Source organism: Octodon degus, unplaced genomic scaffold (genome assembly GCF_000260255.1).
Source record: "Octodon degus isolate 3935 unplaced genomic scaffold, OctDeg1.0 scaffold00147, whole genome shotgun sequence".
Lineage (NCBI taxonomy): Eukaryota > Metazoa > Chordata > Mammalia > Rodentia > Octodontidae > Octodon > Octodon degus.
In genome coordinates this window covers 4269212-4282216 of record NW_004524723.1, presented here as the reverse complement: position 1 = coordinate 4282216, position 13005 = coordinate 4269212, and the positions used below count along the sequence as shown (strand labels likewise).

The following is a 13005-nucleotide window of genomic DNA, read 5'->3' as shown; positions in this document are numbered from 1 at the left end:
GAGGTCTTGAGTTCGATTCCCAGCTCCCCACCCCCCAAGGTACTTCAAGAACATAGAAGGCAAGAGCCATTAATCTTTAAGAAGGGGCTGGCTTCAGGCAGAAAAGGGACAAGCCAGTCAGTACAGCAAGGAAATCTCCAGGCCCTACCGAGATGCTCTGGGGAGGGTTACTCAGCCATTGTACAGGCAGAAGCAAAGCCCAGTCCCCAGCTGGCCAGTCCCCGTCAAATCCATTCACCCTCAGCCCATTACCCTGTCCACTCCTATCATCAGCGCAAACAGAATCCTGCCATGCTGCCAACTAATGGCCACTGACGTACTTGGAAAAATATTAATAATAAAATAAGTCAAGCCAGGACTGGGATGTAGCTCAGCGGCAGAGAGCTTGTCTAGTGTACACAAGGCCCTAGGTTCAATCCTTAAAATAAATGAAGCCAGTGTTTTTATTCCTTGCTCCTTTCCTTGTGACCACTAGCCTGGGGGAGAAAACCAGAGGGGCTGGGTGATGTCTGAAATACAGTCTTTTCTCTCTCAGCATAGCAGTGCTCACTGGCTAAAATCAAACACAGCCACCCCACAGGGTTGCATTCAATATCAGCTAAATGCAGATCAAAGGACAGAGGCAGAGGAGGAAAACCAAGGGAAGGGGCTCAAAAGAGCAGTGTCTCCAGAGTTGAAAGTCCCCTCCCCCGCAGATACTGAGGCAAAAGTATCTCCAAATGGAGTTTTTCATAAGTAACATGATTATTAATCACTCAAAGCATCACCGAGTTAATTGGATTTTAATTTGATCGAAAGCATTTAGAATTGTCTCTTGACCCCAGAAAGGAACACTTTTAACTATAGCCAAAGGGGACTGCAAAAAGACTGGGGGTAGGTTGAAAATCAGGGATCAAGTTACACAGCAGAGTTTCCTTCTGTATTCAGAGTACACACACTTTGAATGACCTCTTCCTAAACCTCCCCACCTGGATGTGCAGGACTTCCTGGAAGTACCAAACCTTTCTGCAGAGAAGGGCTCCAGAGTGGGCTTGGAGGTCTGCAAAGAACTACCCCTGCTTCAGCACACACCAGAGGCAGCCAAACCACCCATGTGCAAATGCCCCGGGCACTGACAGCTCACTCTATCCTCCTTAATCCTCCCCTCAGTGCGCTCAGATCTTGACAAATGCCCTAATCGCTCCTAATCCCACAGGGAGGTGCGCCCCTGGCCATGCCAAGCTGACTTGCCACAACCCACCCTTGACAGCACAGCAGGACAGGGCGACAGGCAGCAAACCACACACCTTACAGAGGCCTCTTCCCAGCAGCTGTCACATAAGGCAGGATTCGAGGCAGCTGTGCTTCACCACTGTTCTGCTGCGATTCCTGTTCAAGGTCTGGTAAGAAAGGAGAATACAGAGCAGGAGCTACAGACTCCAGGGCCAGACTGAAAAGCTAAGGGGCTTTGTTCTAACTCTGCTTGCAGATGTTGCAACTTGCCTTCTGCCAGGCAGCCAGCTTCACTGAGGAGATCTGTTATTCTAATCCGCCCAGCTGGGGTGACCTTTGAAACCTCTGGCAGCCACTGCAGCGACTCTCAATGGAGTCCTCAGGAAATGGAAGTTCACAGGTTTTCACATGTTCAGAGCCACACAATCCAATCTGAGTACTGAGCAGAGGGAGGGCCCTGTCAGGCACAGAGCTGAGTCCTCGCATGGGCTGGGTACTCCCCCAACTCCACATCTGGCCTGGAACACTCCTCCAACCCCTTGGTACATTTGGCTGGGGATTACCACTCAGTCCTCATGAGATATTTGCTTCCCCAGCCCCAGCCCTTTCTTCTTTTGACTAAAGAAGCCTTGTTTATGATCTCCAGAGTTAGGAGGCAAGCTGGAGAGAAGGATGGAGTGGGAAGAGGAGTGCTGTGATCCTGTGAAAGAACCAGATTGAGATCTGAGCCGTGGTTCACATAGATCATGAACTCAGGAGAGCCCCGGGAGCCCTCCCAGTGCTCACCACTGCAGTGTGATACAAGTGACGCCCAAGCCAGACCTCCAAGTGCCAAAAGAAACTCCCATACAGCTCAAACTTTGGGTCACACTGTGGACATTTAGGTCAGGAATGACATGAACGTAAGCTCATTTGAATGTTGGATTCTTGAGAAACTGCTATTCTCTTAGGGAATGCCAAATCCTGCAGCTTAGTAGGTCTCAAAACATTTTTAGTGTCAGAACCTCTTTATACCACTCAAAGTTATCAAGGACCCCAAAAAGTTTTTGTTTGTGAGTTGTTGCTAACACAGTTTAGTATATTAAATGAGACACAGTGGTGCATATCTGTAATCTTAGCACTCTGGGCTTAAGGCAAGAGGGCCATAAGTTCGAGCCTAGCCTGGGCAAGTTCATGATACAACGAGGGCTTGTTTCAAAATAAAAATTAAAAAGGACTAGAGATGTAGCTTAGTGTGAAAGCTCTGGGTTCAATCCCCAGTACTTCCCCCAAAAAAGTGTTATTACAAATTAGGGTATTACAATGTACTGCTCTACCAAAATAATAATAATAATAATAATAATAATAATAATAATAATAAGCTTGAATTATTTGTACAAAAATGGATGTACCTTGAGATCATAATATTCAGTGAAACAAATCAGACCTACACGCTTAAATATTCCATGGTTTTTCTTATAGGAGAAACAAACATATAAGTAAAAAACTAAAGAAAATAGGGGGATAGGCCTTTTGCATATGGGAAGGGGACCCAGAGATGGTGGGAGGTGGGAGGGAATAAAAGGGATAGGGATGAAAAAAAGAACTGAGATACGTATGTAACATAAACCAATTTCCAATGAGGAATGGAATCACTAGGTATTACACATATGCACTAATAAAAATAAAAGCAAGATAGCAATGTGTAATAGAAGGGTCATGCTTGGAATGCCTGTCATTCTGGTCTTCTAAATACATACTTCTTATCATGACATACCAATTATTACCACAGTGTCTCTCAAGTAAAAGTTTTTTTTTTAATTTTAATAAAGGGTAATAAATGAAAAAAAAAAAAGACACACATAAAAAAAGTCACAGGACTGTCCTGCTACAATGCTGTATAAGGTTAGATTTCTAAATTTCTGTGTAAAAATGTGTAAGTGCTTATTCCTATTTTTTAAAATATTTTTTGGTTTTAATTTTTTTCTTCATATTTTGTAGGGACTTAAAGTTTAACATATCAATACTTGATGGAAAATACCTGTTCCATGTTATGTCTAAGATGTTTGATATTTAGACAGATAGGGTAAACCAAACTGCGTATGTTGCAGGGTAATAATAAGCTTCTTTTCTGAAGGGTTAACAACCTAAGTTTGCAGATCAAAAATTGGAGAAAAGGAAGGGCTGCAAGGTCAGCCAACATTTTGGCCCTAGCCTTTCAAGGTCAGTGAAGACTCAGGACATACGAGAACATGTACTGCAACATCACGTAACTCAGTTGTGTCCCAAATTTTCTGATCAAGGAGATTGTGGAGCCACAGAGGAATGTGATTGATGATATACAGTGTGCCTAAGGAGAGCCACATGGAGAGAAAACATTCTCTCAGGCTTTCACAGAGAGCAAATTGGTCAAGCAATGGCTGTGACTCATCCACATGGCTGACACTGACAAAGGATCTACAAAGCGCAGTACAGGATTACAGGATAAATCCTGAGGGTACTTGACTGACTTTATCAGATACAAAAGTTACATTTCTTGTTATATAGGTCTTGCTCTATCTTTGTCTTAACCATTCAACAGAAAAGTATAAAAATGAGGTATATAAAGTAAAGCCATATTAATATGCTGAGCTGTGAAAGGCTCTAGCCAACAACTTCTGTGGATAACCCACTATTATTGTGGACTGCTGGACTGTGTTGGATTGTTTTCCTGAATTCATGCACCTATAGCATTTAGATGCCAATGGAATACCCATCTCTGACAGGACTAAACAAAAAAAGGAGATACAAAGTAAGGACCATTTTGTATTTGTATATACAGAATAGTTAGGATAGATATACAGCTACTTTCACTTAATTCAATGATAAGAAAGAGGTGTACTAATAGTGTTAGGCAGGATATCCTGCCTGCTTCTTGTGCTGTGGATAACCACTAAGAAGATAACAATGTACAATGTATTAATTATTGAAACTGTCCTATTAATCAGCTTTGAAACTGTCTCATTGATACTTTCTTTTCAATAAAATTTTTAAAAAAGAATGTATAGTATGGAAATATTAAGAAAAGTATCTTGTTAGACTATCATGCCTTAACATACTCGTCCATGTTAAAAATTAATTATTACTTGAAATTATGTATCTGGTAAAATGAATGCTACAATACAAAAAAATAAATAAAATTTAAAAAGCAAATTAGTATATTAGAAAGTAAGTGAAAAAAAAGTAAGTGAAAAATTAATTCATCTATAAATGACAATAATAAGCCTATATGTTAACATAATTTCTCCTTTTGAGACAGGGTCTCACTACATTGTCCAAACTGTTTTCAAACTCTTGGGCTCAAGTGATCCTCCTGCCTCAGACTTCCAGATAGCTAAGATTACACGCGTACATCAACGTGCCCAGCAACACAAATATTTTTAAAAGAAAAATATATTTCCTGAAACAAAAAAAATCTAGTAAGAACAAGTGTTCAGTTTTGCAATTTTTTAATGTTTTGGGTACCAAAAATAGGGCACTGTTCATGATATGAACAGGCCCTTCCTGACCTACACACCTCCACCCTGGCCTATTGGAAGGCAGCTGGATTATCATATTGGCATCTCTTTACTGAAATATCATAGTATCTGCAGCTGTTGGAAAACACCACAGTACAGAGAGAAAATAAAAGTGAGAAAAGCATAGCACAAGCCTGTGCTCAGGGAAGTTGAAGCAGGAAGATCACAAGTTTGAGTCACACCTGGGTAATTCAGTGACTAGCTGGGCTGCAAAACAGTCTCAGGGACTCCCAAGAGTCTCCAGGGAGATCTTTAAGAAGTCTGCTATTGCCAATCTTTCAGCTTTCTCTGTTACAATCCACTCTCATTCTGTTCTTCATGTTTAATAATTTAATTAAATTTAGAGACAAGCTCTGGCTAAGTTGTCCGGGTTGGCCTGAACTCCAGAGCCTTCTGCGAGTAGCTAGAGGTATAGACACATGCCATTGCACCCAGTACTCCTGTCCTTAAAATATACACGTGGAAAGGGATACACAGTTTTATGATTAAGAGGGCTGCACAGCTTTAGGGATGGTATGGTTTGTGTGCCTCATGCAGTCATGGGGGCAAGTTTTTTCAGAGCCAACTGGATCTAGAGTTTGTGACTGATTCCTAGTGCTGTGCTGGGATTAAGGCTGGGTGATTGCTGGAGCAGTCAGTGATTGGATTGGCACCTCTCTAATCCAAGTAACTAGGAAAGATAAAAGGGGCAGAAAGAGGCTTGTTTCCCTCTTTGGTTCTCACTTAGCACTTTTTCTGTTTTCTTTCACGATGAACTACCACCCTCTCATGTACCACCCTGCCTTAGAGTCACCAATTATCGGCTAAAACTTCCACAAACTATGAGCTAAATAAACCTTTTCTCCTTTAACTTTGAGTGTTGGGTATTTGTCTCAGCAACAAGAGAAAAGTAACTAACACAGGGGACAAACGAAGAACAGAATGAACTTCATTTTTTTCTTCCAGAGATAAAGAGATATGCAGCCTGAGGCAGACATTGATGAAAATACTTTCAAGTTCGTTAAGTCTTGGCACAGACTAAATGCACACCCAGCCTCCTGAAGTCCTTGTAGTTTATGACTAACAAAGGAAGAAATCAAAGAAGCACTACCACTTACCCTGGTGAGTGCAGGTAGAATTTCTAGTTGTGTGCAACACAACTGGAAAATCATTTTGATAGTTTTTGGTGTTTTTTTTTCTTCTTGGTACTGGGCATTGAACTCATATCTTTGTGCTTGCCAGTCAGGTGCTTATGCCACTGAGCTATCTCCCCAGCCCTGGAAAGTCATTTTGAACTGGACAGAACCAGAAACAATGATTTGAACAAAAACATGGAAGTTATGTTCTGAAACTTAAAGTTACAGTAAGCATCTAGGAACAGCTAAAGTGCTGGGTGTTAAATATAAGCCTGTAAGATCAGCAAAATGGACCAGAACCTATGAGGGAATCTAAAGGAAAACAAGTTTAATTCCTATACTTAGGCTCACAAAAAAAAAAAAAAAAAAAAAAGTCCAAATTCAAAATAGCTTTCTGGAACTTCTGGCCCACTGAGAAGAGGCTGCATATACTCACCTCATCCTTTATGAGTTCATTCTGCACATCACAGCAGTAGCCATGTGGGCAGGTGTTCATCTGATGCACATCTGTGTCCCTGAGTACAGCTTGGGCTACACTAGGCCTTAGGCCTTCTGTGCCCCACTTGCTACTGTTTCCTCAATGCCCAGAATACTGATGAGTGCATAGTAAGTTCTCAGTAAATACTTATAGGATACAGGAACAGATAGGGTTGATTCAAGAAATACAAAAAGTCACTTCTGCCATGTGAGATGGCAGGAAATAAAAAGAATACATAAGGGATGGAGAAAAGAACAGAGTTCATGGGACAGCAGGTCAGCAAATTTCCATGATAAAAAATTGTGCTGTAAAGGTGAGAAACTGGTTTTATTAGGGTTGAGGATATGAAGAAAGGGTCTAGGCAACAAAAGGGATCATGTAAAGAATGTCTTCCTGGGCAATTAGCATCTTGTGGATCTGCTGAGGAGCACTTGTATAGTGCTTAAAATTACGTTTATTGCACTTTGAGGAGTCCATTTTTTTCTGGATTATGATAAAAGCATCAGATGAACACCTGCTTCTTAGATAGATGGTGATAAGGGGACCTGTATGTCTTTTAGAGAAGATGGGTTGGACTCATTAAGAGGAACAATTGGGCCTTACATTAAAAGGTCGGTTGCCATCTTGTCACCACCTACAGAAGAAGGGGGGCTTTGATCTTTTTGTTCCCAATGGGCAGCCACTACCATTTCCAACTATGACACTATTTAGTTTTGTTGCATAGAGAATCTCACAAATGTTAAGAGATCGAAGGAAAGGAGTAGACTGATAGGTCACAAAGATAACAAATCTACCTTCCTTTTGGTATCTGGTATTTGGAGATGCCAGGGAAGCATCCCATTGCTATGTGGCTCTAGACACATAGAGCCCGTCCTAGCTCTGAGCCTGGCCTGTAACCCATGCATCCTTTCTACTCTGGGCTTCTCAGTCTTTCTGTCTATGAAGTGGGCAAAATTATACCCTTCCCAGAATATATTCTCTGGGTTTCCTGGCAGCATCCCTGAGCAACTTGTAGTCAGCATCTGGAGCCCAAGTGAAAGTATGCACAGCCAGCCTGTGCTTGTCTTGTCACCCACAACTAAATTCTTCCCTCAGCCACCAGGCAGCCTATCCCACCCCAAGGCTTCCTTTTATGTGTTGGAAAACATATGAAAGGAGGAGCTGGGAGCTTCCCACGCCAGCCAGGCCACATCAGCAGAGCAGCACACCATGGGCAGGAGGGCCAAGTCTACTTGGCAGCACAAGGCTAAATGCTATATCTTTGGCAGAGTTATTTTTAAAGTGTCTTAAAAGAGAAACACACACGCGAGCGTGCGTGCACACACACACACACACACTCACACACTCTCTCTCTCTCTCTGATCAAATCAAACAGACCCACCCATGTGCTCACAGTAAGAATGGATGAGGCCCTGCCTGCCTACCTGCCTACTAGGAGTTGGATTCAACTAGGATGTAATGAGAAGAGGCCAAGAGAAGCTCTCTGCAGTAACAGACACATGCCAAAGAAACCAAAACCAGAAACAGAAACAAAAACCAGATTGTAACCAAATTAGCAAAACGGACACTGTAACAACAATCCTGAAGTGTGTGCCTTTTATCAATGCACACTACCCTACAGAAGTAAGTTTGGGGTGTCAAGCAGGATTCTTGAGCCCCTTCCACAGTACCCTCTTCTCAAATACCATGGCTCCCTCTCTTCCTGGCACCTCCATTCTTAGTACACCTGAGACCAACAAAACATGTGCGGAGGGACAGTCACTCCTTCTCCATACTGGGAGCCCAGGACACAGACTTGGGGAGGAGGAGTGGTCCCCGTGGTTTCCATCCCCAGACCCAGAGGAGGAACAAAGAACTGCTTTTTCCCGTGCTCACCTGTATGACCAAAGGCAAGTGACAATCTCTGAAAAGCTTTAGCTTGCTTCTCTGCAAAATGAGGCTACTATTACCACCTCCTCACCTGCAGTGCTGTGATGAGGACCCACAACAGGTATTAAGAGCAGCCACAGATCAGTCTCTGGCAGAGAACTTCCATCCATGGAGCTGCTGCTGTTAATGTCATTCTTAGTCTTTTAATATTCCTGTCAGAAGCTCAGAATATGTGGAAGTCTGGACCAAAAATAGGAAAATCGGGAATGAGCGCCAGAGGTTAGAAAAACACAGGGGAGTCAGGACCCCTACTGCCTGAGAACTGGCTGCTAAAGGCAGAAAGTGCTCAGAGATCAAATAAATGAAAAATGGATGAACCCTATATTGTAATTAGGGACTTTGGGTAGAAGTGTGTCTTGGGTGACAGCAAGACAGAGGACCCCCACATCCCCACAACTCCAAGGCATGAGGAAGGGGTTCATTGTGAAGGACCATCTGGGTGACTCTCTTTGAAAGAGGAGCAATTGCCTCCATTTTTGCTGAACCTGACCCTATTTCCATGCATTGATATGTATAGAGCTAGCTAGGGCTTTTCCTTCTCCGTTCAATTGGCTTTATTTTTTTTTTCTGGAACCGGGAATTGAATACAGGCCCTTATGCTTGCCAGGCAAGCACTTATTCTACTGAGCTATCTCCCAGGCCTCCTTCAATTGGCTTTAAGTGATGCACATCAGTTTAGCATAGATGCTGGTGGTAGTCTTTTTGAAGATGGCAGATATAATTCCCCAGAACCCCTACCTACTGCTCTCTTGTGTGAGCCAGGATAAGACAGGATGAGGAGCCAATGCCCTACACTGTAGGCTGGGATTGGACTCAAGATAGAGGTTATGACTTCCTGGAGCTTGAAAGATTATACATCAGAGCTGAAGCACTGACCCCAAAACATTAGATACTACTACTGCATTTTGCAGAAATGAATGCAGGCCTCCTACCCAACCCAGCTCATGGAACTCACCTACTTCCTGTCATCCTCACAGTCACGTCTCCTCAAAGTACTCTTTTCTTCATGAATGAATAAAACCTGGGTTTCGCCTTGGACAGAGGCTTTTGGTTCAGATAGCCATCATCATTGGGCCCCTTGGCTCCCCAAAACTACAAATATGCCTTGGTGCCTTTATTCTTGCCATGGGTTGCACTGGGTTAAGGTAGACTGGAATTAACTTGATGGGATTCCAATAATTTATTTATGGGATTACAAATATAAACTTCTCAGACTGAGACAAGGACCAGGAAGGGCTCTCTATAGTTCATATAGATGTCACAGCCAACCAGAATGTACTGAGTATACCAGGCCCTTTTTCAAAAGCTATTAACATGTTCATTTTGTCAGTTAGGAAACAGTCCACACATGGCACTAAACACATGTTAACTCACTTAATGGCACTGTTTATCCTATGCACTGGTTAGTATGCATGCTAGGATCACCTGTAGGCAAAACAGTGGTTATGCGCAAAATGACTGTAATTAGATCAAGATGAATTACTACACAGTTCCTCTTCCCATTCTGCCAGAACTTACTAATTTGAGTCAGTGTGAGATAGGAATCTTAGATCAGTTTAGGAGTCAAAACGTGGAGGGCTAGTAAGTCCAGGCATCCTGTTGGTGTTGTGGAGCCAAAGGACAAAAGGGTGCTAACCCCAGGTGGTTTTCTCCACACAACCTTCAGGTTGGCTGATTATGCTAGAGACAGAGAAGAAAGACCACATTTCATCCCAGTGTAGAGTCAAAACTAAATGATAACCATAGCTGGAGTCACTACCAGGCCCAGACAACGGTAAGAATAAAGCTTAAAAAAAAAAAATAAATAAAGCTACAACCAAAAAGTAAGTTAGATGGTAACTGCAAGGTAGTGGATTTTGCTAGAATGAGCACACCACAGGCTCTGTTGTCACGTGTGCTTGGATTTGAACTACATCTCTGACACTCTGATGATGATTTTGGTGAACTTGCTTAATCTTTGTAAATCTCAATTTTCCTACCAGTAAATCTATTTTGTAGGGTGTGTGATTAGAGACAACTTCAAGTATCTAATTTAAAGCTGATATTCAAAGTACCTAATACATTGTAATTGTAACATGTAAAGTCACTCTAACAATGTCTAGCACATAGCAAACACTCAACAAATGGTAACTATAGTCCTGTAGCATGTTACTATATTTTGGTCAAGAAAGGAATGCCTAAAAAAAGAAAAAAGAAAGGAATGCCTGTCCAATAACAATAAGGTTATAAAGAAGCTGAAACATTCCTAACAGCTAGCAATGCTGTACCCACTTGTATTAGGGCTTCACTAGAAGAACAGATATAATACAAGGAACAAATATAACACAAGATGTACAAATGTAAAAGAAATTACAAGATTGGCTTACAACAGTCAGCTGCAGTCAGATGAGGAAGCGTGTAGAGGGTGGCTGCATACCTGAGACTAAAAGATTTAGTCTCAAGGTCTGAAGCTCACTGCAGTGTTTTTTGTAAATCTCTATCAGTCGGCAGATGGGTCTGCGGTGGAAAGCTAAAGAGTCTGTGACAGAAAGCTGGAGGCCAAAGAGTCTGCGCTGGAAGCCAGGAGATGATGTCTTAGTTGACTGCAAAGACTGAAATTACTCCAAGGAAATGGAACGTGAATCCTTCCTCAACCCCTTTATATATCCTTTTTGTGCTGAGTCATACTGGAGCAGGACCTCCAGGCCCTAGGGCAGGCCCCTCCAGGCCCTAGGGAGGACCCTCCCTGGCCCATAGGGCAGGGCATCCACAGCCCAGGGTGTGGAACCAGGGAGGCAATCTAGCCAAGTAGACACAATGTATCAACCACTACAGTCTACCCCTTGTCAACTAGACATATTTCTTTAAACCACTCTCCAGATATAGAGATATTCATATAACTGTGCCTAACATTATAACTATCTTGTGTACAAATGGAAATGCACTAATATCCTTACCAAAACACAAGTTAAGGATTTTTTGTTGTTGTTCCACTTTTTTTTTTTTTTTTTTTTTTTTTTTTTTGGCAGAACTGGGGATTGAATTCAGGCCCGTGAACTTGCCAGGCAAATGCTTATTCTACTGAGCTATTTCCCCGGCTCCCCTGTTGTTGTTGTTTGATGTTTATGCTTTAATATTCTGGGATCTTAATTATTATATATCTGGGTATTGTTTTAATTGGGTTGATGTTATTTGGGGTTCTATATGCTCCAGTTACCTAAATGTGTTTGTTTTCCCATACTTGGGAAGTGTTTTGCTATTATGTCTGCCCATATTCTTTTTATATGATTTGTATTGACTCCTTCTTTCTCATTGATGCCTATTAGTCTTACATTGTTCATCTTTGCTTCATCTTGCAGATGTTGAATTATTTTTTTCCTGCATCCTAGTTGTTTTTGACAGTGTTTTCTTACTTTTTTACTAACTGCAATGGTGTCTTTAAGGTCAGAAAGTCTATTCTCACTTTCATTCAAAGTTTTGCCAGCTTGTGATTGAGGTTTTAAATTCCTGTATATCACTTTGGATCTACTTCATGCATTCTATTTCTTTCCTATATTGCTTATTCAAGGATTCTATCATTTTTATATTCTGCTCTATTTTTTAAATAAATGTCTTCTTTAGAAGCACTCAGTACTTCTTTCAGCATAGTTACCATTTCTTTTACTTCAGAAATTATTTCTGATCTGATTTCTTTTATACCTTTCTGTAGTTGTTTCTTTACTGCAGATGCTATTATTTCAGAGATTTCAGGTATGTGATTTCCAATTTCTTCTATGCTAGTGTCTTCTGCATTTGTTCTGGGTGGGCTCAGGGCCTGAGACTGCATTTTGTTCCTTCTCTTTGTCATTTTGTATACCACTGTCTTCTGACCTTTGGTGTAGAGCTTAGATAGAGTTATTACCTTCACACCAGGTCTGGATCTACAAATTTCAGACTCCTCCAGGTAGGTGTGGCTTGGTCTGGCTGCTGTGCTCCACTTCTTCCTGCTGCAGCCCTTGGAGGTGAACCTCCTGTGCCACTCTGGCAAGATGTTCTGCTCCTGAACCAGCTGGGTGGGTCTTGCCTCTAGCCTCTTTGCAGGGAGTTCTGCTGCAGGTTCTACACCAGGCCTGGGCTCTGGATCGAATGAGGATCCAGCAGGCCCTGGGCAGTCTCACTCACTCATATGTTTGGCCTGTGCTCTGGGTCAAATGAGGATCTGGTGGGCCTGGGTCCTCTCACTCACACACCAGGTCTGCGCTCTGGGTCATATGACTGTATTTACTTCTTAAAATCAGTGTGTGCTCTTCTACTTACATTTTCTAATATTTACATATTTTTAAAAAATTACATATTTTTTAAAAGTACAGCCTCATATATCTCATTTACCATCTCTCTCACTGTCATTCTTTGTCTATGTCTCTCTCAATATTTTTCTTTTTTCAGTACTAGGGATGGAACTTAAAACCTTGTGTATGTTAGGCAAATATTCTACCACTGCGCTATACATACTCAGTTCTTTTTATTTTATCACAAGGCAAGATCTTGGTAAGTTGCCCACATCTGTCCTATACTTGTAACCCTGCTGGCTTAGTCTCCCCAGGTTGCCAGGATTACAAGTGTGTACCACTACATCTGGCACTACCATGTTTCTTGCTTGCATCATTTTCTATTAGGTTTGATTTAATCTCTTGTTGTTTGTTCATCACAACATGTCTTACTTTCTTGTTGCTGAGACAAACTACTCTACAGCATTAGTCTACGGTTGACTGACTCC

At 41.9% G+C, this 13005-nt stretch overlaps 1 protein-coding gene across 2 annotated transcripts in view; it reads right to left on the bottom strand.

Annotated features, from left to right (window-relative positions):
- Positions 1-13005, bottom strand: part of Mylk (myosin light chain kinase) — a 228515-nt gene that overhangs the window by 187583 nt on the left and 27927 nt on the right. The window contains exon 1 of one of the 2 annotated variants that reach the window (XM_023702275.1): positions 1287-1433. The exons of the other annotated variant lie outside the window; for it this stretch is intronic. The gene's annotated coding sequence lies outside the window, so the exon portion shown is untranslated. Of the gene's footprint in view, positions 1-1286; positions 1434-13005 lie in introns of those variants that run through there. 2 annotated transcript variants of the gene reach the window in all.